Source organism: Mytilus edulis, chromosome 7 (assembly GCF_963676685.1).
Source record: "Mytilus edulis chromosome 7, xbMytEdul2.2, whole genome shotgun sequence".
Lineage (NCBI taxonomy): Eukaryota > Metazoa > Mollusca > Bivalvia > Mytilida > Mytilidae > Mytilus > Mytilus edulis.
In genome coordinates, this window is record NC_092350.1 from 13332409 (window position 1) to 13359378 (window position 26970).

Sequence of the window (26970 nt, forward strand, 5' to 3'; positions counted from 1 at the left end):
AACTAGAAGTCAACATAAACAAATCAAAAGTCATTATATTTAACTCAAATGGAAAAACCCATAATAATTTTTTTAAATATAATAACGAATTCCTGGAAACTGTCAAATCATACTGCTACCTTGGCATGACACTGCAGCACACAGGAAATCTAAATCTGTGCAGCTCATTGCTTGTTGAAAAGGGTAGAAAAGCACTTTTTAAAATAAAAAAAACAATTGGACTAAATAACCAATGCAAGCTATTAGAAAAATTATTTGACTCCCTAGTTGTGCCTATTGCTCTATACGGTAGTGAAGTATGGGGAATAGGCAAACAACACAGGGATTCAGATCCCTTTGAACACTTGCAGTATAAATTTATTAAAGAAATTCTAGGAATACATTGTAAAGCATCAAATGCTGCATGTTTAGCCGAGCTAAATAGATTGCCTTTATATACCAGAATAGAATTTTCAGCAATAAAATATTGGCTTCATATACTTGAATCAAATAATTCACTTGCCCTAAAAATATATAAAGCAACTGAAAAAAATAACTCTTGGATAATAAATATGAAAAATCTCATTTCAAGACTTGGTTTTCATTTTATTAATCTAAATCCTATTGATATTAAGATGTATTTAAAACACATTCAAGAGAGAATCAATGATATAGCCTTCCAAAAGCAAGAGACTGACATCAATCAAAATAAAAAAATGAACTTTTTTAATATACTTTATAAACCAAATAAAAGACCCTCGTATGTTGACCAATGCAAATCCAAAAGTGATAGATCAACATTATGTAAATTGAGGTTAAGTGCTCATACTTTATCTATTGAAAGAGGGCGATATCTAAAAATACCAAAGCAGAATAGGGTATGTCTTTGCTGTAACAATGGAGACATTGAAGATGAACTTCACTTTCTTTTAAAATGTTCCTCCTATAAATATGTGAGAGATAACCTTATTAAAAAATTAAATAATGTTCTATTGAACAACAAATTTTCTTCCTTATCATATAACTTACTTATATCAATTCTAAATAGTAATTCCCAAACAATATTAAAAATTGTTGTCAACTATTTGAATGAATGCTTGTTGGTGAGAAACTCATTATTAAAAGGTACTTGATTTTTGTAATAATGTATATGCTTCTCATTTATTTTTTATATATTTCTCTCATAATTATCCACTGTCACTCCTTCATTGTATATATATGTTATTGTAGTTAGTCTTTAATTTGTTGCCATAACCATTTATTGTCAATGTGTTAGTGCTAATAAAGTTATCTATCTTATCTATCTTATATTATTCTCTGTTCAATAAAAAAAATATCTACATAGTAAACTATTATATCTATAACAATATGAAACTTACATTTATAAGGTAAAATCCAATGGCAATATGACCTTTGGTGTTATTTGTGTAAAATTAACATGTCAAACCTACTATAGGTGAAGCCGATGTGCAGTAGTGTAGTGATGTGTGTAACAACGAGAATACATGTTTACCTGGCTGGACAAACCACATCGTAAATTCAATTTTATTAGGATTATAAAAATGTACAAGGACGTACTACATGTGCTTGAATCATACTTTATTTGCATTTTTTTCTAAATAAATCTACAACAAGCATTATGGTTCATTTGCGTGGTCTCATTGTCATACATTGATTTTAGCTTATGTATGATCATGTATGATATTCCTTTGTCGCTGAAGGATTTTTTTTTATACTGTGTCACGTGATATAAAATTCTGAACGTCAAATGAATGATATAGTATATGCATGGATTTTTCGATTAAACTGTACTATCCTTCACTAACCGGGATTCTTATCATTTAAATTACTCATTTTTTGGCAATGTGAACAGATGACAAAAGTTTCAGTTAAAAATACTAACTTGTATTGGTTTAAATTACGCAACATAACATGTAATTAACGTACTATATTATTTAGAAACACTCAAACATGTAACAAGAGGAACTTAGTCATCACAAGGCCAATATGAAGAGGCTATGATCGATCGATGTTAGCAATATAGAACGATACAGTGGCGGATCCAGGGGGAGGGTTCCGGGGGTTGGATCCCCTTTTTTTTACGATCAATGCATTTGAATGGGGACATATAGTTGGACCCCCCTTTTGTTTGTGCTGGTGCGGGAATCCCCCTTTTTAAAATGGCTGGATCCGCCCCTGCCATATAATTTAATAATGATTCAGAAATTTCCATAAGAGGGGACCCACTGACTGCCGATGAGGGGGCCCGCTTCAGTTATTCCCTTTATAATCAAACAAATTTTCCAAGAAAAAGGGGTCCGGTGCCCTTCCTCCTAAATCCGATCTGATCAAGGATGTTCGCTACTCTTGTTTTTGAATGGTTGCCAGATATTCGGAATCCTCTTGTTTTATCCATGTAGTGCCATTTTAAAATTCTTTTCTTTCATTATTTTTTTACATATAGATTGAAAACCCATATTTGAAAAACCTATAAAATCCTTTTTATTTCTAATATTGTTTTAATATTGAATAAGGTTACCAATGTAAATTTTATGAAAAGTCTAGGGAAAATCATTTCCCGCCAAATTTTCAATGGCCTATTGTATATCTCGGAAACAAGCACACAGACCCTTCATTTTTTCTGCTTTTTAATTCTTTTATTCAAATACTTTCAATTTATAACTGTCATTTAAAAGCTTGTTATTTTGAAACAGAATAGCGAACATCCTTACGTATAATTTCCTCGTCTGATTCACTCCAATATTGAAAAATGAAAGAAACCATTTTATTTTCTCTATGCATAGATCTACATACCAATATTTGGTAATATGCCTACAAATGTCTTTTTTCCCTGTCAACTTGTGCTTAATTTGTCTTTTACAATAAACGATGATAAAAGACAGACTCCCAAATAACAAGTAAAACTTCGATCAACTGCTCCCTGATGATACTCCCGCCTAAATATTTTGGTAAACAGGAAGTTGTTAAGTGATCACGATATATAGCCTAGTCTCGATCATCCAGCCGCTTTATTTTTCAAAGTAGAGCGTCTGGATGACAAGTGATATAAAAATGGTAATTTATGATATTCGGAATAGTATCGGCTTTTTTAGCTTGTTTTTAAAGATAATGTCCAAGACGAATAACCAAGAAGTTGGTTATTGACTTCGGAAGAAATTATATTACGATAATACTATTGAAAAGCCCGAGTGTACCGATTGTTGTTTAAAGCTATTTATATTTTGTTTGTGACGACATACAAGTCGTGGAAAACACCAGACAGCATGGCTTCCATGACCGCGAAGGAAAATAACAGCACATCAAACCTTGGTAAGATGATATAACACCACAAACTGTTACATAAATTTTAATGCAAACTGAAACAACGAGTAGTTATATATTCTTGCATGCATGTCCGTGCTACGTAAGCAAGTTAATAATCATACAATAAATGGCAATTTTTGTATTGACTGGGACCACTCGAACAGTCGTGTGTACGCTATAAATACATTTTGGGGTTGTTAACTTTAAAAATACTTGATGGAAAAGTAATATGACGCCGAAATATGAACTTCATCCAAGATAAATTTGTTGTATTTATATGTAGTGTATAAAGGAGTTTGCATTTTGATATGTGTAAAAAAAAAAGGGGGGGAAGGAGAGATGCGCAATGTTGTACACATTTGAAGGAGGGAACGCAATTCAAAAACATAAGCAGACGAAAAACAAACAAAGTATATCTAGAAGATGCCACTGATTTTGTACATACACCAAACGGTCAAAATGATTTATGCTCGATTTTTTTTTAAAACAAATGCATTTAGCTTATACAAACATTTAAGAAGTGCGACACGTTGTTATGAAAAGTAATTTAAATATACTGTTAGTAAACAAAGTCTGAACTGGTCAACTTAAAAACGAAAAATACTTTTTTGCACTTTTAAGAGGCATTTTTTTCACACTAAAAAAAGTCCTTAAAAGAATACAAATGTTGTCAGTGAATATATACCAATTGGCTATCTAAACCTTGAAACAAAACCATGGCATGAGGAATACACTGTAAATTTGTTTTTGATGTAAAACAAGACAATAAAACAATAGATGCAGCATCAATGAAAGGAGGTGTCAATGAGACAGCAACCTGTGAACCCAATGACATACATTACCAAAAGTAGACATCAACATGATTAAGAGGACATCTTGTTGACTTAAACAAAAATTGAGAATAAAAGTACCAAAAGGTCAACATTATACAAGTATAAGAACATGCGGTATGAATACCAATGAGACAACTATCCACCCCAAGTTCAAAGGAGGTGGATGAGAGCAAGTATAGGCAACTGCATGTATGGCCTTTAACAATGATAAAAATTCATGCATAATTTTGATAGAGAATACAGACAGGGAATGTGCCAAAGTGACATTAACCCGACAAGAGAGCAGGAAACAACCCAATGCCACCAATGGGTCGTGTCATCACCACAGCGAGATAATCTCGCATCCCGTAGCGGAATTCAGCTTGCACCAGGACATTTCTAAATGTATATTTCTATATGATTTATGTTTTTTTCCAAACATTTTGTTTTTCATATATGCTATGCTGGTGACCAAAAATTAATATGATTTTAACATTTACTTTATTTTGTAGACAAACCAATGATGATTTCGGGACACAGTTGTTATGTGTAAAATGTGAAGAATTAAAAAAAACTATATAAATATTCGAATTTTCATTGTATCATAAACAGCTTCAATTTTATAAGAAAAAAGATTCAAAGATTTTTTTTTTAATTACTGCAGCAGCAATCATTATAAATAAATCACAGTATCAAAAATGTTGGGTTAACATTATTTTGACAGCAACCACAAAGCGAAAAAAAGGTACACAGACATATATTAAGTCAATGAAACAAACACCAAGAAACACATTGTTGTCAGATATGTCGGAGAATTTTAAAGATTTGTATTAACAAATTAAAAATCATATAAACAATTTAACAGTTTTCATGTTTGCTTTGTATCTCATTTACATGTCTGGCCCTTCTCAGTTAACTATATGGTATGGAGTTTTCTTAATATTGGAGGCCGAGCAGTGATTCTATTTGCGAATATCCATGTCATTTGAACTCTGCTGGGTTGTTGCCTCATTAGCAATCTCCTTATTTTATATAAAGGTTCACATGTACAGGAGAATTCGAAGTTGTTGTTTTTGTGAAGCTGCCCTTTTATACAAAAGTCATGATGGATATTATAATAGTTTGTAGTAGGAGAATACACTTTTCAGTTATTTTTTGTATAAGTTATCATGCAGTATGGGATAAATCCCATTCCACCTTTTCAATGTGATTGATTCAAACATGCATTCAAAGAGTATTGGGTTTCATGAATGACTGGTTAACTTCTGTATTTCTTCATAGACACGGAGACTGGCAAAGTGGTATTGTGTGAAGGTTGGTCCCCAAATGTTTTCTTCCCAAAAGGATTAGGCGATATAGATTATTGGTGAAACATTCAGACTATTCTGTCGTTAGCAATTTTAAGATCAGTTAATTTTGTAAATAAAAATTGAGTTGACTCATTGTGTGATCTCACTGATCTGCCAGTGATAAGTTGTTAAACAGGGTTTTTAAATTTTACATTGTAATCTTAGAGTTGTTTTTCTTTCCATAAACGTAACTTGATGTGTGCTTTTCGAGTAAGGTAAGTGCGTCAGATATTTGAAAGATTATTATAAAAAGGAAAGCATAAATTATAACAAGAATTTACAGAAATAAGAATGATACAAAACTAAGAAAAATGGATAAAAATTAAAATTAAGGAATACAGACTAACGTGGCTACAATATACCGACTGTTGGTTGCTTAACGTCAAGTGGCAAATATTTCATGCATGTTCAGGACGATGTGATACAATATAAAGAATAGAGAATATATATAGTGGTGTGCTATAATATGAAAATAGAGAAAAATGGTAGTTTATAGTATGAAGATAAGAGAATATTAAACGTGGTGTGTTAAAATATAAAAATAGATCTTCAAGTTGGGTTGCTTGGTTATCGTCTTGTGGTAAATAATGGTAATGTTCAGGACGAAAAAAAAAATAACAATAATTATAAAGATGAGGTCCTAAATTATAGCCCGTTGAGGATACATGTTCGAGAAATTATAACTCGCCAGAAAATTAAGGTATATTGGATTATGTACAACGGTCCACCTACGGATCCCTCTCTTAGCGCACAGAGAGCGTGGTATCCTCTATACACGACCAGTGGCGGATCCCGAACTTGTTATAAGGAGGGCAATATACAGTCATGCTACAGTGTTTCCTTATATGATATAATCAACCAAATTTTTCCCACGAAAAAAAATCATGTCTTTAATTTTTTTTTACATGTGACAAAAATTCAGAAAAAAAGATCGCCGCTAATTACAGTATTTTTTATCGTTCTTTTAAGATTGCCCATCTGCAAGTTGGGCAACAGGATCAGCTACAAGAATGTCAGTTTTAATAGATATACATGTAACGTTACACTGTTTACTGATCTTTACTGTTGTTATTATTTTTTTTTAAATATAATGGGGATAACGGAAGTGCTATTTATAGATATGTTCTATATTTAATTATTTGTTACGCCCCCTATAAATATCTGACCAGTCCGGTTAATCACCCCAGACGCTATATTTAAATATGCGTCTGGGTTATCGAGACTATATATAGCCCTGAAATCAAATTTAAGAAAACCTTGTATTGTAGCCCTCCAAAAAGAGACGAACATTTTTAACTTTTTGACTTATATAAACCCTGAAACCAAATTTCAGAAAACCTTGTATTGTAGCCCTCCAGAAAAATTTGACGAAAATTTTTAACTTTTTTGACTTATATAGACCCTGAAACCAAAAGTGTATCGAAAATTTTCAGATTGGCTATATATCATGTGTAAATTGCTACAAGTGTTCGGTTAGCAAGAAGTTGTTGAGTGATGAATCTTAAAACGTATTACACGGTATAACTGACTTATATAAACCCTGAAACTAAATTTCAGAAAGTCCTTTTCAAGAAGTTCCTGAGAAAAAAAAACTAAAGCGGGGGTATAATAAATGAAATTATTTTCAAATGGATCTAGATCAGAGATGAAATCTTTATTTCGTCTCATTATCCCCCCGTGTTTATCAGAATATCTAGCTAGCAGCATGTGCACCCTGTAATATTGTCACGATCTGAGAAGGAAAAATCTTGCCACAGTAATTGTTACTCTAAGCCAAAGTCGGTTTTATAAAAGCATTAATATACCCCCTTTTTGAACTATCAATTGAATGAGGAGATCGCTGTAAATTTTATTTTCATTATTCTTTTCTGGATTTAAATTCCTCGTAAAACGCTCAAAGCTAAAAATTTGAATGATAAGGATAAGAAGATAAAGGCAACAATAGTTAAAGCTAGGTTCACACTGCCGATCAGATCGTGTATGACCGGAGTCATAGTGAGATTGGTCAAAAATTTCACGACTGATGGTGAGATCGGACCAACATTTCACGACTGATATTGAGATCAGTCCACCATCGGCAAACAGTAAAAGAAATAGATTGTATTGGATATGTTCGTGATATTTCTTGAGGCTTTAAAAGTGAGGAATATTATAATCTGAAAAGATTTCAGCAATGTCTAGTCCGTATGAAATTATACCAAGACTAAAAATCCGAGCGGAAGAGACGACATTTGCTTCAGATTTCTAAATTGAAAAAAAATATATTAATTTGAAACTTCTGGCAATGCCATTGTTTTTAAGATTTAGGTGATTCATAATTTGAAGACCCATACAAACATTACAATCGACCTTCAATTCAAGTTAAGATGACCGGTTGGCAAACATACATGTAGCATTGAAAATAATAAAACTGAGAGAAAATAATAAGGCATCCATCATTTATCTTTTATTAAATCTTTTGTTGTTGCTGTTGGGAGGTGGGGGTAGACAGACGATACTAACAGTTTAATGCAATTACGATTAATTTAAAGCTAATTCAAAGCGAGATAACTATGAACATGTCTTACATATATAATACAGACAGAGTTATCTTCTCATGGCAAACGATAATAAAAATTAATAGTTTAAACTGGAAAAAAAATTAAAAAAATGAAAACAACACGTTAAAAAATTTCACGCGTCCGAAGTGCTTTTCTTGATTTACCTTCGTCAGGAAACGCTCAAAATCAAATATTTATCAGTATTTGTTAATGCCGAAATAAAGGGTAAATGATATTTGTTCCAATATGAACAGTTATTTAATATTAATAGCATTGTATATGTAAAAGTTTCAAGAGAAACTTCTGTTAGAAAGCAGCTTGGCAGAGTATGGACTTTCAGGATTGGATAATCCAGTCGAATCTAGTGTTAAATCAAAAGCGTTTAAGGTCAAGGATCAGTAAATGAACTAGTCCATAGATTTTTTTAAAATTTAGAACTTGATTAGATATTGAAAATATACATCAGAAAATGTAAAAAAAAAGTATATGTCACCGACTTCGTTTTCGAGAAAAAATCATTTTTAAATGGTCCGAGAGGGTACTAAATTACATTGAATATATAGGGGGAATCTGTATTTTTCTTCTACAATTTTCTGTTTCCGGTATAAATCACGTAAACCGCTCCATAGATTTTTTTTTAAATTAACATTTTCTTCCTCTTTGTCTTACGAATTAGATGATGTTAAAAAAAAATATGGTCACCGACTTCGTTTTCCCTGTAGAAGCGACGCAAACTCAAGATTTTGGCAAAAAAAAAACCATCAAAATTCGTGACGTCGTTATTTTTATTACTTAACACATGGCAAGAATAAAATCTCTTTGTTCTTACTGTGCTATAATCTGGATAATGCACAGCAAAGGTGTGCATTAACTACCTCAGATATACTGCACAGTTCAAATCTTTTTACCTTTAGGGGCGGGTCTTGGATTTTGAAAGGGGCGTTATTCTATAAAATTATAAAAAATATTACCGAGTGTAGTGAGAGTAAAGACAATATTGACGATTTTAAGCTAAAACACGATACTTTGTCAAATCCAAGGGTTAATGAACTGTTCGCCCCCACCCCCGAATCCGCCATCTGCCTTGAAATTACGACAAAGTTGAACTTCGTACAAACATCGTCGTTTCAAAATAGGAAAAAGAAAGGTTTCTCATTCCTTTATATTTTTTTTATCTAAGCTGGGACATAAACTATTTTGTTATATTTTGTGTACAACGTAATCTAAATCAGTGTTTTAAAGTTAAAAAGATAGTTAAAACAATTTTTGGTTATTTCTGCCAAAAAAGAATTGTATCTAAGAATATCCGAATAAAAGAAATCTGATTTATATTAGTTTCAGACCCAATGGAATTTATAACGACTTTTTGAATATTTCTTCTATAAAGGGACTATTTTTGGATCGAATTTAATGAGGACCATATTTAAGTTTGTTTTAAAACAGGGGGATTAACTGGAGATCAATCAGACTTCATTTAGATGGACGTGTCTTAAAAAGTAATATAGTAGATAAAAGAAATTGGGGGGTGCAGGGAGTAAAAGGTTTTAAAAGAGAAACGCCGGTATTTTCTGTTTATTTCACATTTTAAATTAAGGTAATATAACATCTTCCTCGGTTCTTTTTTTCTCTAAGCATATCATTGAGGGAAAGAAATTCAAAAGCAATTAATCTAATTTTAACTCAATAACCCTTGCAGTTATACAATAAAAAAAATATACCATTAAATCGCAATTTTAGAATGAGTCTAAATATAAAAAAAAATATTAATTTTAAACTTACCAAAGTCGTATTTCCCCCTTTCTTTACCCTACAAGAAACTTTCCTAGGAACCGTGGATTGCGGAATGACGTCAACATTTCTAAAACGTTCACGTAAATTGATTGCGTCATGTGTTAAAACAGTTATTGGCCAATCAAATCGGTATATGTAATTTAATCTGCACAGCACGAGATGACCCAATAACCCGAACTCCTGCGTCGTTCGGGTTATTGGGTCATCTCGTGCTGTGCAGATTAAATGACATATACTGACTTGCTTGGTCAATAACTATAACATAACGTCAAGTTATCATGCTAATTATTTCCAACGTTCTTCGTGTTGATTATGCACGATTAATATGTGTTTCGTATTGATAGATTCTTTTTATCTGGATAATTATCATTAATTTTTATTTTGTATTTCCGATATTCTTTATTCTTTATATTTAGGCACCCCATTATGCTCTTTTTCTTTTTTCTTTTTTTTTTTTGCCTTTTATTCTGCAATTTTTGCCCATTATTCTGTATTCCGTTAACCTAAATCAGACCCTCTTTTATGGAACATTTTTAAAAGAAATTATACGTTATAAAAAATATGATACATGTATGTTCATTATCAATACACATGTCTAAAACAATTACTAATTCAAACAAAAATACATTGCAAGTACATGAACGCAAAAATAGTAAAAACATAAAAATAGAAATCATCAGGTTTACTGTCTACAATCTACAAGTTGACGCAATAAAAGATGTAATTGAAACTATAATTTGGTATGCCCCCGCAACTGAAAGTTGGGGGGGGGGGTGTTACCCCTGTCCCTCTGTCCGCCGTCCTTCTCCTATCATAGTTAATCCGCATAACATCTACAGTTTGAATCCTAGAACGTTTTCACTTTGTTGTCTGTTAGTACATATATTGAAGGTGTGCATGTGGTCAGGGTTGTGATCTTTATTAATATTTGCTCTAATGGGAGATTGTTGAATTTTGTCACTTTTTTGGGTAACCAATTCGTAAATCTCTTAGACTATAGTGTAGATCATCTGTTTGCATTTTTTCTCCGTTCCGATATATGATTTGGCAAATTTTTGAAAACAACGGTTACTTTACTTTAGCAGCGGAACATGTAATAGCTCGTTTTTTGGTACTATATCACGACAGATCGAGTTCTGTCCATATACTACTGCTTAACATCGCATATATAAACAAACATTATATCAACGATTCTACAAATTATTGAAAGAGTGTCGTGCGGTTATTTATACATCTTCAAGTTAACAATTAAAACACGCAGACAAACTGACATCTTTGTAAATATTTTTTTTTGTTCTGCATGAAATTTATTGTATACAAGTCTACAAAAACGTTTTAAAAAGTTTAGTAAATAGTTATTTTTCCATAAGTGTACATGTGTATGCTCGAAGTATATATAGAATCAGTACATGATACACAACATGCGACAAAAAAAGGGGGGGGGGGGGGTAGTAATAACAGGAAACTAAATTAAACTAAGGCTTTGATCGATGTAAACTTCAATAAAACTGGAAGTTACACAAGGGGAACAGGAAAATAAGAATATATTGCATCACTTACGACAACCTTTGAATTGACCAGTGACTTTTTTTTATTTATTACTGACCAGCCACAACGAGATGATCCAACGAGTTTTTAAGGGTTTATATGAAGTGTGGACCTAAATGTTCTTTATCTTTAAATACAACGCTTATTCTGTAAAATCCTCAATAAACAATTTTGTAAAATTCTTCTATTATTAAATGATTTCTTAATTCTGTACATGGTTCTTGTCTGTGTCAACACTGTTGTATTAAATTATTATTTTATTTTCTGTTGTTATTCTTTATAATTTTGCAAACTTTTTTGTTCAATTTTTACATTCGCCAGTATCCGTTATTCTGCAACTCCCTTTGAGATCTTATTATATGTGACAATAAATTAATGTCCTTCTCTCTCTGATTTTCGCTTTTTCTCAAGACATTGCACGGTCTTTGAAGCACGGTGTATTTTCCAGAAGATACATCGTGTAAAACATTTACAAGGAAACCAAACATACGGAGATTGAGATATAACTTAAAAACAGATGTACAAATTAATGTTTAATATGTCTACCAAAATAATCCCCCCCCCCCAAAAAAAAAAAAAGAAAACACAAAAAAAAAAAAAAAAAAAAATATAATCGCACACAGGCTGAGACATGACTCGTAAATGTTTGTTTTGTTATTTAGTTCATCCACACAAATGAGGGAGGGGGGAGGACCGGGATCGGAACTCCGGGATCGGGTATTTTTAAATACGGGATTTCGGAATTAATCTTTTCGGGATCCGGGAATCTTTTTTTCGAATTTCGGGATGGCGGGATTTATTTTAAATTACTTTAAATTCGGGACCTCTGGATTTCATTTTTTAAAGTCCGGGATTTCGGAATCGGGACCCTTCCTATTTTTTTAGTAGGTATATAGTAGTAGTATGATATAGAGATGATCGATATAATCTCGTTCTCGACCTTCAAGTTTTATGGGTGAAATAGAATTGATAACAGTTCTATTCTATATTTGAGATGCTACTTTCAGGGTACATTTTTATTTTTTATTCGGTTAATTTTTACCCATATATATATATATATATATATAGAACAATTTCCTTTGAGGAGACAACCATACGAATCAATACTAGTAAGACAATTCTTTTAAGGATCCACTGAATGTTCTTTTATTAGGATAATATTCCATGTATAACTCTTTAAACCATAAACTATTTATACATGTATCTATTAAAAAGATTTGTGTTCTATTTTTAACATCGAAACTTTCAACAAAATTGCGGACGTGAAAGAAAACACCATTAGAAAAAAACAAACACGTCAGAATACAAAATGTAGCGATGGATTAATGATCGTGAGACATCATTTTTGTTTATTTTTCATTTGTTATAGTCTAAAAACTGTTGTATGAATATTAAATTATTGTTCCGACCGTAAAGAAGGTTAAAAATTTAAATGTATTATAGTTTAGTGTCATCTATATGACTGACTGACAGCAGCGGAGAATTTATGACCAGTATTAATTTATGTGGTTCATTTCCTTTTCGCTACTTTGAAAATATTTTTAATTGTTCCGAATGGTGTGATAATTTTCAAAATAGGGGATATCTAGTCTTACCGTACAAGACTAAGTTTAGTATTAATGTCCCAAACTTGCACCCCATTCTGCTTATTTCCTGCTACACGATGTCTTTTCCCAGTGAATATAGCATGTATAGGGTTTTTGTATGGACAGTTTTGACATACTACGTATAGAATACAGGGGCGGATCCAGGATTTTGCAAAGTGGGGCGAAGTTTTTTAAATTCGCCGAGCGGCGCGAGGCGAACAAATTTTGGGACCTTTTTTTGGCTAAAAAACATAAAATAAGTGTAAAATGCACTTTTTAAACGGTTCTTGAGGTGGGGCATGTATATTTAATAGTTGCTGTCAAGTGTAAGAGTTGGACATTTTTGATGTTGTATTCTCCCCATAAATTGTCTATCATAAAATTATAGTATGGGTCAAAAGCTATGAACTGATATATTTGATGTGGGACTTGTCAGTAAAAACAAGACATGGAAAATTCTCGCTTGTTGTATGTTAAGTTAGCATAAACTCACAGATTTCTTGTTGTAAACAAGATACACGCCGCGCTATTCGATGAATTTTACAATACGAGCGACACGAGTTAAAAAAGACAAGCAATTTTTATACAAATGTTTGGTTGATATGTTTTACCCAACACAATTGAAAATTAACCAAAAGCTACGAATGAGTCTGAAATGACAACGAATTTATGAATGACGGTCGACAAATGGAGACATAAAGGCCACACCAGCAGGCAGGTTGCAGTCTGATCTTGATAAAAGTATTCGATATATCAGTTCATGCAAACCCCCGTCCCGAAAAAAATACGCCCGTTTTTTATTCATTATGTTCATTAAATGCTATATTATTCTGTTGGAAATTTTCGTTTCTATTAGCCAAAAAGTGGACAAGATTATTGTTTTCAATCTAAATACGGCCAGACTCTCAGATCTCAGACTGCCTCCTCAAACAATGGCTCGAACCTTGCACTTTAAATCTATCCAGAGCTTATACTGACTGGGGATAAATTATTCAGCTATGTTATTTTAAGATAGGCGCGGGCGTTTGGGGTTAAACATAATTTCGTAGGTAAATAATTTTAATGTGGAACTTTTTTCATGAGATTAAAATAGAGTATAACTTTTTTTGGTTGAATTGTGAAATAGAAGTCAATACGTTCTTGCTCACTCCTTTGTCGCTTTGAAGGTGTCATGATTTTTCATGCTCAGAATTGCAAATGTGTTCCTTTAATTTGAATTTCAAAATGACTAAGTGACGTTTTTTCGACGAACTGGTCAACTCAACCATACCGAATCACTCTACTGTGATGCGACTGCCATATAAGTGAGAGGTTTAGCGCTATAAAACCAGGTTCAATCCATCATTTTCTACATTTGAAAATGCCTGTACCAAGTCAGGAATATGACAGTTGTTGTCCATTCGTTTGATGTGTTTTATCATTTGAATTTGCCATTTGATTAGGGACTTTCCGTTTTGAACTTTCCTCGGAGTTCAGTATTTTGTAGTTTTACTTTTGAAATAATCAGTAAATACTGGCGAAAAAAAATCTGTATATGAAAAGAATTGTCTCATAAAAATTAAATACACGGGAAATGGCAAAGTTTACGAAGTCTAGTCTAAGTCAAAGCAAAAAGGGGGCGTACGCCTTCATGCCCCCCTCTGTATCCGCCACTACACGCAGTTACTGACAGCTTGTTCAAAGCCAATAACAACTAATAAAAAAATCAAGCATCTAAGACTAAATTCTTACCAAGATTTCTGTAAATCAGTGTTGATTGAGACCCACTGGAAAGAAATGCACCACTATTATTCTGTGTAACAGATTGTCATTGTTGCGTCAACCAGATTGATTTCTTGTTTTACTTCATTTGAATTTTAAAAGTGTAAGAAAAATTGATTTCTTGTCCAAAAATACCGTGTGTTGCACTTATAAACATTTCTTCCTGTTTTTAAAACATGCTAAATGTTTATAATTACATGATTGTGTAAATTAACATTCAAACATTAGATGAATTGCATTTATTTCAAACGTGCCAGAAAACATGCTCATATTCGAATAAGCTGACAATAATTCAAGTGAAACAGGGATGGGGATATACAAAGTACTGTAAAAGAAAAGTTAGAGTATCTATACTAATAAACGAGAAGACCTAATTTTGTGTGTCGCTTCTCTTCCTTCTACAATGAATTAATCATCATGCCTCTGTGTTCTATATAGGTATAGTCGCATTTGTCATCTTTTCTTATGATTATTCAGTTTGTGTTATTTTGGGAGGAAAACGAAAATAAAGGTGTCAGACCACCAATTAAAAATCCCTATCTGTTCAACCGAATCTTGCAATTTTCACAGCTATCTAAATATTTTACCTAAGTTTAACTTCAAGGAAACCAGGTATATCCTGAATTGTACATGTATCACCTTTCTACATGCCAATTTTCAACCAATGTTTAAAGTCTTATATGAAATTTCTGATCTTGAAAACACAGGTACTACCATAATAACTCCCTGTTTTCTTGAAATCTTAAATTAGTGTACTATGTAGCGCATTAATCCTGAATTTTTAACGCAAACTCATAGACAAGTGAATTTTGACTCAAAATGGTTTAAATATATTTCCCTTTCACCAGAAGTTTCATTTCTGCATATTTGTTGGTTAGTTTAAGTAAACAATGACATCAAAAGTACTATTTTGTGTCAGAGTTCAATATACTGTCGAGACCGCACTGTTTTTCTGTAGAAATAGTGGTGAGCAACAGTGGTCAACAGTTTTCACACTTGTTTTAACTGGTCGGCAGATATCCAAACTCAAACACCTGATTTTCGTTTTGAAGGTCGTCTTCATGACTTTTCATATTCATTTTCAAAATCCTGTAGCATTTCTTCAATTTTAGCAAACAAGTTCTTTCTCCTAGAAGATACATACTTTCCGTCAGATTTACCGTTGTCCCATTGAAAAGTCGCCGGTTGAAATTTTAACATTGCAAAATCTGGTCAAAGGGACGTAATTCGTACAAAACGTCGCAATATTTCGCGGAATCCGCTAGACGGCGTTCATTTACTGTTACTTGACTTTTGGATGGATCGTTCATTGAGGTAGATTAGAGTGATGAAGAGCTTAAATTTCTATGCTTTATTACACTCTCGTCAGCATCTTGGAATGACTTTCAGAACTTTTTAAGCTATTCCATTAGAGTGAAGCTTATAAAGAAACAAATAAGTCGAGAATGAGAAGCAGTGTCTTAGAGTGGAGCTTATAAAGAAAGCAAATACTCGAGAATGAGGAGCAGTGTCTTAGAATGGAGATTAGAAAGAAAGCTTAGAATCGAGAAGCAAGCGTCTTAGTGTGGAGATTAGAAAGAAAGCAAATAGTCGAGAATGGGGAGCAGTGTCTTAGAGTGGAGCTTAGAAAGAATCCATTGAATCGTGAAGCAGCGTATTAGAGTGGAGCTTAGAAAGACGGAAACAGTCGATAATGATGAGCAGCGTCTTAGAGTGGAGCTTAGAAAAAGGCAAATAGTTGAAAATGAGGAGCAGTGTCTTAAAGTGGAGTTTAGAAATCAGCAAATAGTCGAGAATGAGGAGCAGTGTCTTAGAGTGGAGCTTAAGAAATAAGCAAATAGTCGAGAATGAGGAGCAGTGTCTTAGAGTGGAGCTTAGAAATAAGCAAGTAGTCGAGAATGAGGAGCAGTGTCTTAGTGTGTAGCTAAGAAAGAATCCAGAATGAGAAGAAGCGTATTAGAGTGGGTCTTAGAAAGAAGCAAGATGAGCTATAACAGGAAAAAAGGAATATATTTACACAGAAATCTAACTTCAGATAAAAAAAAATCCGATATTTATAAAATAAAATTGGAGCATCTGATGACAAACGCGATTCGTAAAAAACAAGATAAGCTTTTTCTTTAAATAACCAGTACACGTACAATGCATGCGTTGTCAATCTCTAGGTAGGGGTTAAATTGAAGTTGACATGAATACGGATTTAAAGAGGTCGACTCATTCACTTGCAAGTGAATAACTAATTATCAATATTTCTTAGCGTTATTTCACAAAATTGAACCTTTTTGGTTGCAAAAAGCGAATTGTTATTTCACTATTTCACTTTCATTATTGATTGAACAAAAAAAAATCAAACTTGAGATTTGTTATATATCTCGTAGCTAGTGCCCCTTTAAAGGATATGCGGTAAAATTGCCAATTAATCAACTTTCCACCAAAGACAAAATGACGAACATGTAAGCTTGCTTATATTGCTACTACATTTTAGATCTCCAAATCACCATTCAATTATATAAACTGCTTATTCAAAAATATGTCTTTTTTTTTAATGTACAGCGCTTTTATCTGGAATAAATAACTTTTCCGAGAAATGGAAGTCATTGTACGAAGAGGAATTTTACACGAGACTGATACTTTCTTCTTATTTATTAAATCGTACAGTATAAAAATGTTGACAATATTTTTTGTTTGATGGTACAACATATGGATAATAAATGATCAAAGCCAAACGCAACTTTCTACGACCACTGCCAGTCGACAAAGAGTGCAATATTTAAAAGAGCTCCTTGTTTCCATATGTTTTTATGTTGCTGCCCTCTGAAAGCATTTGGTGTTGAAAGCAGATCTGTGATAATAGTCTACATCGTAAGGATACGTTTTCTCGATTGTCAAAAACAATACTTATCATAGTACACATATTTAACGGAACTAAATAACTGCTCTTTGAAAAAAATATCCTTCATATTAACAAGATTACCGAATTTCAATAAGTGTAGAACATCACCCGATGCAACTGAGGTTATCCTATTAAATAGATCTTATGTTAGTGGTGTTACGTTGTTCAATAGAGGGTATGGTATACCATGTTAACACATGTTAGGGGGTTATTCTATTGAAATAGAGAAACACAGTATTACAGCCATGCTAGTATATGGTATGGGGTTATCTTATTCAAGTGAAATAACACAGCAATGATACAAATTTTGCATATGGTATGGAGTTATACTGTTCTAATAGGGTAAAACGGTACAACGATGTTGAAGCCAATAAAATTTTTTATCCTACATCCGGAAATTAAAACTGCGGCCTAAAAACCATATACCCTGAGACTAACACGTTATTTGATTTATTATTGTGGATCTTATATTATAGTGTAATTGCATGAATATTGGGGAATATTGTCCCGAGTAGAGTATAGATTATTATAAAGATGGTACGTTTGATGGAACTTCCAAATATACAGCCGAGACCGCATTCGATCAAAAATCGTAGCCTGAAAAGCATTAGAAAATATCGAAAATGATTATTTTTTATTTAGATACGCATCCCTCTGAAATCACCTACTTATGGAAAATGTGTGATAAAATTACTTAGATAAGTTCACAATAATTTATTCAAAGGTAAAAAGATAAGCACTGTTCCCTAATATAATATGCCGGATACAATAGAAATACTAATGACCATCATATATTATATGTATAAATGCTTTATTGATAACAAATATAAGAGACAAGATGTGGTATGATTGCCAATGAGACAACTCTCCACAAGAGACCTAAATGACACAGAAATTAACAACTATAGGTCACAGTACGGCCTTCAACAATGAGCAAAGCCCATACCGCATAGTCAGCTATAAAATGCCCCGAAATGACAATGTAAAACAATTCAAACGAGAAAACTAACGGCCTTATTTATATATAAAAAAATGAACGAAAATAAATATGTAACACATAAACAAACGACAACCACTAAATTACAGGCTCCTGACTTGGGACAGACACATACAAATAAAATTGAGAATGGAAATGGGGAATGTGTCAAAGAGACAACAACCCGACCATAGAGCAGACAACAGCAGAAGGTCACCAACAGGTCTTCAATGCTTAGTGGCTATAGTGACACATCTAAATCGGTGACCCCCATTTTTTTCCATCATATATTGTTCCTCAAATCATGAAATACCTTCACACAAATATTTTAGGGGGAAATCACTGGTAGAACTGAATAAGTTGTTAAAGGATTTTTCAAAGTTTAGGACTACTTTATCTTAGGAAAGGATTTATGTGGGTGAAATGACCGTGGAAAATAGTTTTATTCCCAGCATTTTCATCAAATGAGCATTTAGTGTTTCAACCTAAATAATAATCTCAAGCTGATCTATTAAAAGATGACGCGGCGACAGCTTTCTATATGGAAATGTTCGTCAGTAAAGCAGAACGATAATTTTATATCATTTTATGTCAGTAATGACAGTATATCGGAGGTTTCTCTCTAAGCAACGGAGTACAAAATTTCAGAGACAAGTTGTTGTCTCCATGGTTACTTGCAAACAGTCAAGTTTTTGAATGATATACTTCTGTCGACCCCCGCAGCACACCGTGTTTTGTTTTTTTGGTATTTGTTTTTTTTTTGCTTTTTGCTTATTATCTGAAACTGAGACTATTATAACATATAACCTCAGTCTTAAAAGGCGAGATCATCGGACTCACCGTTGCACACACTTTCACATAGAAGATCATCAAGTTGAACTATATGTAAAAGACAAAGAAATAGCTCGTAGAACATTTGAAGAGGGCACAACCAATATATAAACTCAATGATAATGACACTCTCAAACATACTAATAAAAATTTAACAATTACTCATCTAGTATAACTGATCTTTAGCCCCCCTTTATAGATGAACCATATTTTCATATGTAGAACAGGTGCTCTCTTTATATATAGTACTGCTTCTCCTTCCACCATTGGGCATCTAACCATAGTTACATGCTCAGCTCTGCCTCAAGTGCTCTCTATTTTACTATCCACACCGATATGTGTCCACACTTGTATTTTTTTTTCTTTCGGAAAATACTCATTTCCATTTGGAACTTAGCTAGATCTACCACGATGTTGATGGGGGCGCGGCCATTATCTCTGGAACACATAGTAGGTAACCAAACATTTTCAATGTAAATCTATCCTATTCTAAAAGATAAATTCCACAGTTATAGGGATGAAACTTTAACAAGCAATACAAGTACATTAATCAGGAGTAATAGGGAGTTTCACCATATATATAGCTAGTGGAGAAGAAGATAAAATTGTATAAAAAAATCAGTTAAATTTCTATTTTGGAGTTTTTGTCCCCTTTATAATGCTTTTTATCAGTTTTTAACTGTGACCACGATATGTTTAGGAGCTAGGTTAAACGTTTACTGAGTTGGAAAATGGATCATCATGACAATACATGTATGTATTATTTTTGACTGAAATTTTGAGAAAAGTCTATAAACCTGTTTTGGAGTTATTGCCCCTGAAATAATATAAATTTCTAGTTTTTTAGCTTTTTCCATGAAAAAATAGGAGCTCAGGTGAAAATTGAACATGTGAAAAGGTTCAACCTAACAAGATAAATATATATCCTAAAAAATTAGTGAATATTTGGTCCCGGTGTCAACTTTATATATTTGAAGTTCCACTGGAAACTTTGTTATAAACAATGTCATAATATCTATACCTGTAGGAACACATATTCTATACCATTTATTCGGTTACGAACATATACTGTAATTTTTATTCCTCTGGAAATAATATTCCAGAATATTTTTCCTTTCGGAACTTAAATTTATATGAAGGAACTTCTATTCTGTGACACCCCCTGTTTCGATATAATCTTTTTATCAACTTGTACTATACTTTTATTCACACATTTTTTGTTGTTATTTTGAAAACATTCTTTAAATATATACATTACTTTAAAGAGAATTAAATTGGCATGTCGGTGATTACCAATGAGACAACTCTTCACAATAAATGACATAGAAACTAATAACTATAGGTCACTAACACTGTACAGCCTTCAACAATAAGAAAGGTCCTTTAAAACACATAGTCCGCTATGTCATGTATGTTGATTTTTTACTTCTTTTTTTCAGTTTTGGCTGTTATCTGAAAGTTATACATGTTACAGGAGCTTAAAGCTAAACCTGTAAATTGCAAAAAAATATATAAAAGTCTGAATTAGCAAACTGGTGATTTTATTCTTCAGGTGAGCAATACAGATATAACTCTTGTTTGTCTTTTTAAAAATTGTGTCTATTTTTGATTGCCATATTTGCATCTTCTCCCCCTTTTTTACATCCTTCAATGAATATCATGATTCGTAATAGTTAATATCATTCCTTCCATATTAAAATAAGGAGATGTGGTTGATGATTGCTAGTGAGACAACTATCCACATGAGTTCAAATGAAGGGGATGTTAAACCATATACCATGTATACATGTTTCCTTCAGCATTGAGAAAAACTTGTTATACATGTACCATTCGGTTGGCTATAACAGCATTGTACTAACATGAAAAATGTAAACTAATGTGAACTTTAGAGAAAACTTGTGTTCTGATCTATAATAGTTTGACAACCATTTAAAAAATCTGGTTTTTATGTTATTATATAAAACATCACTAACATGTTAAATGACAGGGACTTGTAAAACATTGAATGAGTGATATGAGCAAGTTACAGTAATCATGTTCATTGAACAATTTATAGTTCTGTTACCATTCATACATTTGACTGATGAAAAACTTGACAGTAACATTCAGTGTATGGTATAAAAGTTAACAACTATGGGTCACGAGATATATAAGATGTTATATGAATGCCAATTAAACAACTCTCCATCCAAGTCACTATTTTTAAAAGTAAATCATTATAGGTCAAAGTACTATAACTTCAACATGGAGCCTTGGCTTACACCAAACAGCAAGCTAAAATGACAAGTGTGAAACCATTTAAATAGAAAAACCAACAGTCTAATCTATATAAAAATCGAGAAAGACTTATGAACCTCATCAACAAATGGCAACCACTAAACATCATGTTCCTGACTAGTAAAGGTGCAAACAAATGCAGCTGGATTGAACGTTTTGATAGGTACCAACCTTCACCCTTATCTGAAACAACAGTGTAACATCACAACATAGACAGACACTGAACATATGTATAATGCCTTCAACAATGAACAAAACCCATGCCATGCATAGTCAACTTAAAAACTAAAAAAGGCCCTGAAATAACAAATGTTAAACAATTCTAAGGAGAAAAACTAAATTACCTGATTTATGTATAAAACAAAATAAATGAAAGAATAGATGTAAAAGACATTTATTTAACCAGGTTTGTTTATATGTCCAATATATATTAAATATGATAAAACAAAGATTTTTTTACACTACAAACATGTATTTTAGATTTGATGTCATTTATATCCTACATTTGTACATGTGATTTACAAAATTTGATCTTTTCTAGTATTGAGATTTAATTTCCACCAAACTCAAATACAAAAAGGCTGTTTACTTGAACATGTTGAAACACATGAAATTCAGGAAAGGCACTTTAAAATCTGCTTTATGATAGAGCGTCAAGTACGATAAAAGATGTTCATGAGTGAACATGGTGAAAATATAAATGAAAATATTTATTTTTCACTATACATTGGTGGATACCCCCACTTTATAATGGCCTCCCATGAACACCAAGTACATGTATGTTTAAATTGATCATCCCTAATAGACATCCCTAATGGAAAAAAGCATACCTAACCTCTACTTCTTTCAAGCTTTACCTCAAAGGAAAATTTACTCCTTCAAATTTTATGAAAACATTGTGTTCATACATTAGTTCCACTACATCTTTTAGGAGAGATCTGGAAACTAATTTGTATAAATTGAAATCTTTATCATACATTTCAGGTCAACCTTCTCATTTATATTGGCAGAATATATAATTACTATTAACTGACGAAAAATAAAGGAACTGGTGAAAATGCATGGAGAAATTTGTTGGGCAAGGACAGACATAAAGCTTAACATCAGAAAACCTCTGGATTCTCGGAACTGTTTATCACATTGACATTATCAACATGATCAAATCAGATAGGTTTTAAAAAAGTATATATTGTAAAAGACTTTACACCTTTCACAAAATATCTTACTACTAAAAATGTTAGCAAGTATTGAAATGTTCCTGACACGCAATTATTATCATACCCCTTATCTTGAAAAGATTGGGCATTAATTGATGCACATGATTGTCAGTATGCTGTCTGTCCACCATTCAAAATTTTAGTTTTATGATGATGATTACAGTATCACTTGACCAAATCTGATGAAATTTAAACATCTTGGATAATACTTTATACTGGTCAAGTTTGATTATGATAACTTTGATGTTTATTGTTCAAGAGTTATGACTAAATATGCCCCTTATATAATTATCCACGACCACCTTGAAAGTTTTTTTTAAATCTCTTGCCAAATTTTTTTTAAGTTCTTAAAGAACACAATGCAAGTTGGTTCATGAATGGCAGATCAAGTTAATTTTGACATTTACTGTTTTAAGAGTTATTACCCTTATTTACCTAAAAATTCAGATTTATTTTGTGTTTCTTGTTGATAATGCATCATTTGAAAAAATCTTTTTTCAATTTTATTATAATTTAACACAAGCATGACAAGTGAGGAAACTTAAAATACAGGTCACATTCAATGGTGATTTTGGTTTGTGGCAACTACTGTAAGAGTGTTTTTGCAACCAGGGGTACCTGTGATCACTTGATCACCTAGACTGACAATTTCGAGTTTCTAGTAAAAACTTTAATGGAATGGATAGTAATTTTTTAGTTTTTTAACACAGTTATATTCATGTACATTACCTATGAAATGTCAACAAAAAAGAAAACCAACAATAGAACAAAAGTCCTATATTTCTGTTCATGCATTCCACTTCAGTGATATTTGTGTTATATATATACATGTATATGAAGATAGTTTAGTTTTTGGAAAACCAGTTTATATTTGTATTTTCAGACAAACCAAAACCAATTACAATATTAATGTATATATATAGTGAATAATAAAATATGAATACTAAAAATATAGGATAGACAAAAAGTATTTAATGAATTGGTATGGCTTAAGATCTTTAACTTTAGTTTAGTCAATTCAAGAACAACAAAAATACCACTTAATTTACAATATTCAGAGACATTTATTTGATGAAACCTTAAACTACAATGAGCTAGCGTTTGTGAAATTGAACACATTTGTATGTTAATTATGCTGTCAAGTATTATGCTAAAAAAAAATTATATTTATTAAACATAGATTCTGATATGAATCTTCAAATTATCTTTTTTTAATGATGTTTATTACAGGCGTTTTTATTACATTTTTTGAAAAAATCCTCGTATGAATTATATATATATAGAGTATATAAAATGTTTATTCTGCAACATACACCTGTATAATGTATTCCCAACTTTATTCTAGGCTTGAAGAATTTTCAGTTTCACTTGACATGAGTGCATGCAGGATGATTTCAGCTTTAATCAACACACAGTACTGGGAAGAAGTTAAGACACACCATGTGGTTTATGCTTACATTTTGTCTGTCAGAGATGAAATAGTGAAGAAAAAAACAAGCCTGACTAGGAAATGTGACATTGATCCACTTATGACAAAGATTTCAGTTTATTGTCCATTGACCGGCATGTGATTAGGTATAGTCTTACCGGTACTTTGGATACCATGCTTTTGTGTCTTCCACTACTATTGGGAGCTGTTGGGTGTGTGTATGATTAATGGAAGAAACCACCAATCACAACAAAACTAAAATGAAACTTATTTCTCTTATTTTTTTTTGTGTTTATTTATGAATAAATAACTGCATATCTTAAATTTTTAAAGAAAATCGGAATTTTTAATAGTTTTCTGAAAGTTGTATGTTTATTGATGGTAACAACTTAACTTATTAACTTATGGGAGAAGACTTTATAAGTTTGATTAACTTGTGTCTCATCCCTTTTGCACATTTACGCAAATAAAATATGTTTAAACTAACAACTTAACATCATATATGTAAACCAACTTATTTTTCAGGGATAGTAGATTTTGTGTAAAGCCCTTTCCAGCTGACTTAGCAGCAATTTATTCTTGTGATTTTCAACCAAAATGCTATTGATTTCTGTTAGGAAAGACTCCAGTTTTAGTTAATCCTGACAATTTTCATTCCAATTAAATGCCTTGGGTTAAGCAATATCAAAATACCTAGTAAGACTGGCTTTTTCTTCCCTGCTTTACCTCTGACAGACAACATACTGTGCCTTTTCTTTCTTTCTTAAACTCACAAAAGTTTCAAAAGTAATAGTCTACAAAAATAAGTTGTGTACAGTTTTGTAGATTTAGGATCTTCTTTAAATTATACATTTATTACACACTTTTTAATTACAGTGATATATTATATAATGGAAAGTTAAAGCTGGAAGTAAGGTGCATACCATGAAAGTACCTGACAGGTGGACTTGCAAGATCTGGTGTAAGTGAACATTTGTGAATTGTTGAAGAAGCACAATAAAAGAAGTCCATGACGTTTTTGAAGATCTTGTTGTCAGGTTAATTTCAAGTCGTCCCTTTCATGCTTTACACATTTGTTTGCCTTAATTGATATATCCCCATTGATTGACATATAACTTGATACCAGCTAAAACACAAGTCACCTAAAATTGGATTGCCATCCAATCTTAACTTGTTGAAATAGTGTACATGGCTTTGTGCTTTGAACAATTAGTCCAATTAAAACTTTCAACAGGTTGTCAACTATATTAAGCAAACATATTCAACAAGTGACAAATAATATCAAAAATATTTTAACACCCTCAGCACTTTTATAATATGTACAATATCAGAATTATTAAAATTTATGTTATTTGTCCAATGATTTAACAAAAAAATTTATGAGGTTCAGTAGTTTGATTGATTTGAAATAAGATATCAAATATCAGAATGTCAACTGAAGAAAATTTATAAGAAAATGTAGAGAATGCACAGACAAACTAAGAAAATATATGGATTCACAGAAACAATAGTTGTATATTCATGTATATAGGAATAATAGGTATAATATTAAGACTTTTAATTCTGGATACTATTTTTTTTTTGCAGAAATCAGAGATGTATTGAATAGATTTTAAATGACACTGTTAAATCTGACACAAAATAATCTAATAGATGTTATTTTATTTTTTTCAGTATCTGACTTCATTGGTAGATGTAATTGAACAGTTTAATAAACCAGCTCCAGCAAATCTAGATCATTGTTCCAATACTCCAGCAAAAAGATTTATCATTAGAATTCCAGGAAGTCACAACAAATTTATTTTATCGTTTGATCCTAAACACTATCATCATTGCAATGGGTTTAATGTTATACCAGGCTCTTGAGTGTGAGGAAAGGAAAGTTATTTCCCTTAGTTTACTGTTAAAATAGAGAACCTGAATAATGAAAAGAAGCTTTTTCTTGCATGTGATAGTAATTATTTTATTGAAGTTGTATACTGGGTTTACCCTGCGTCCATTTTCTTCTTGCCACGCCTTTGGCTAATGCTTTAAGTGGTTTTCATGAAACTTTGATGAATTATTTATTTCTATTGAAATGAGCTACCTTTCGTTTGATAGAAATTTTAGATTTTACTTTTCCTAGCTATGGGGATTTTTTTGTTAAAAAAAGGGGGATTTTCCTGTTTTCGGACACGAATCCATAAGTGCTTTGAGCAGTTTCATGGAACTTTGATGACTGCTTTATTTCTATTGATGTGAGCTCCCTTAAGCTTTTTATGCCCCACCTACGATAGTAGAGGGGCATTATGTTTTCTGGTCTGTGGCTCCGTTCGTTCGTTCGTTCGTTCGTTCGTTCGTCCGTCCGTTCGTTCGTCCCGCTTCAGGTTAAAGTTTTTGGTCGAGGTAGTTTTTGATGAAGTTGAAGTCCAATCAACTTGAAACTTAGTATATATGTTCCTTATTATATGATCTTTCTAATTTTAATGTCAAATTAGAGTTCTGACCCCAATTTCACGGTCCACTGAACATAGAAAATGATAGTGCGAGTGGGGCATCCGTGTACTGGGGACACATTCTTGTTTTTTTTATAAATTTCTGATATGAAATATAGGCATTATGGAATGTTATAAATGAGAGGCATATAATGTGCTCATTGCACTGCTGTATATTTAACT

General features: G+C 32.2%; 1 protein-coding gene and 2 long non-coding RNA genes across 4 annotated transcripts in view; 2 read left to right on the top strand and 1 right to left on the bottom strand.

Annotated features, from left to right (window-relative positions):
* Positions 1-14785, bottom strand: part of LOC139530009 (uncharacterized) — a 35743-nt gene extending 20958 nt beyond the window's left edge. Inside the window, exon 1 of one of the 2 annotated variants that reach the window (XM_071326032.1) lies at positions 14661-14785. The gene's annotated coding sequence lies outside the window, so the exon portion shown is untranslated. Of the gene's footprint in view, positions 1-1358; positions 1532-14660 lie in introns of those variants that run through there. The other variant, XM_071326030.1, reaches the window with a different exon arrangement.
* On the top strand, positions 3076-4700 carry LOC139530016 (uncharacterized). Its single transcript, XR_011665940.1, has 2 exons — positions 3076-3309; positions 4628-4700. It is a non-coding gene; the product is annotated as an uncharacterized lncRNA (long non-coding RNA).
* A 4994-nt stretch (positions 14786-19779) lies between the features above and the next one.
* Positions 19780-26552, top strand: LOC139529975 (uncharacterized). Its single transcript, XR_011665931.1, has 5 exons — positions 19780-19840; positions 20830-20942; positions 24230-24459; positions 25190-25274; positions 25988-26552. It is a non-coding gene; the product is annotated as an uncharacterized lncRNA (long non-coding RNA).
* The last annotated feature ends 418 nt before the right edge of the window (positions 26553-26970 follow it).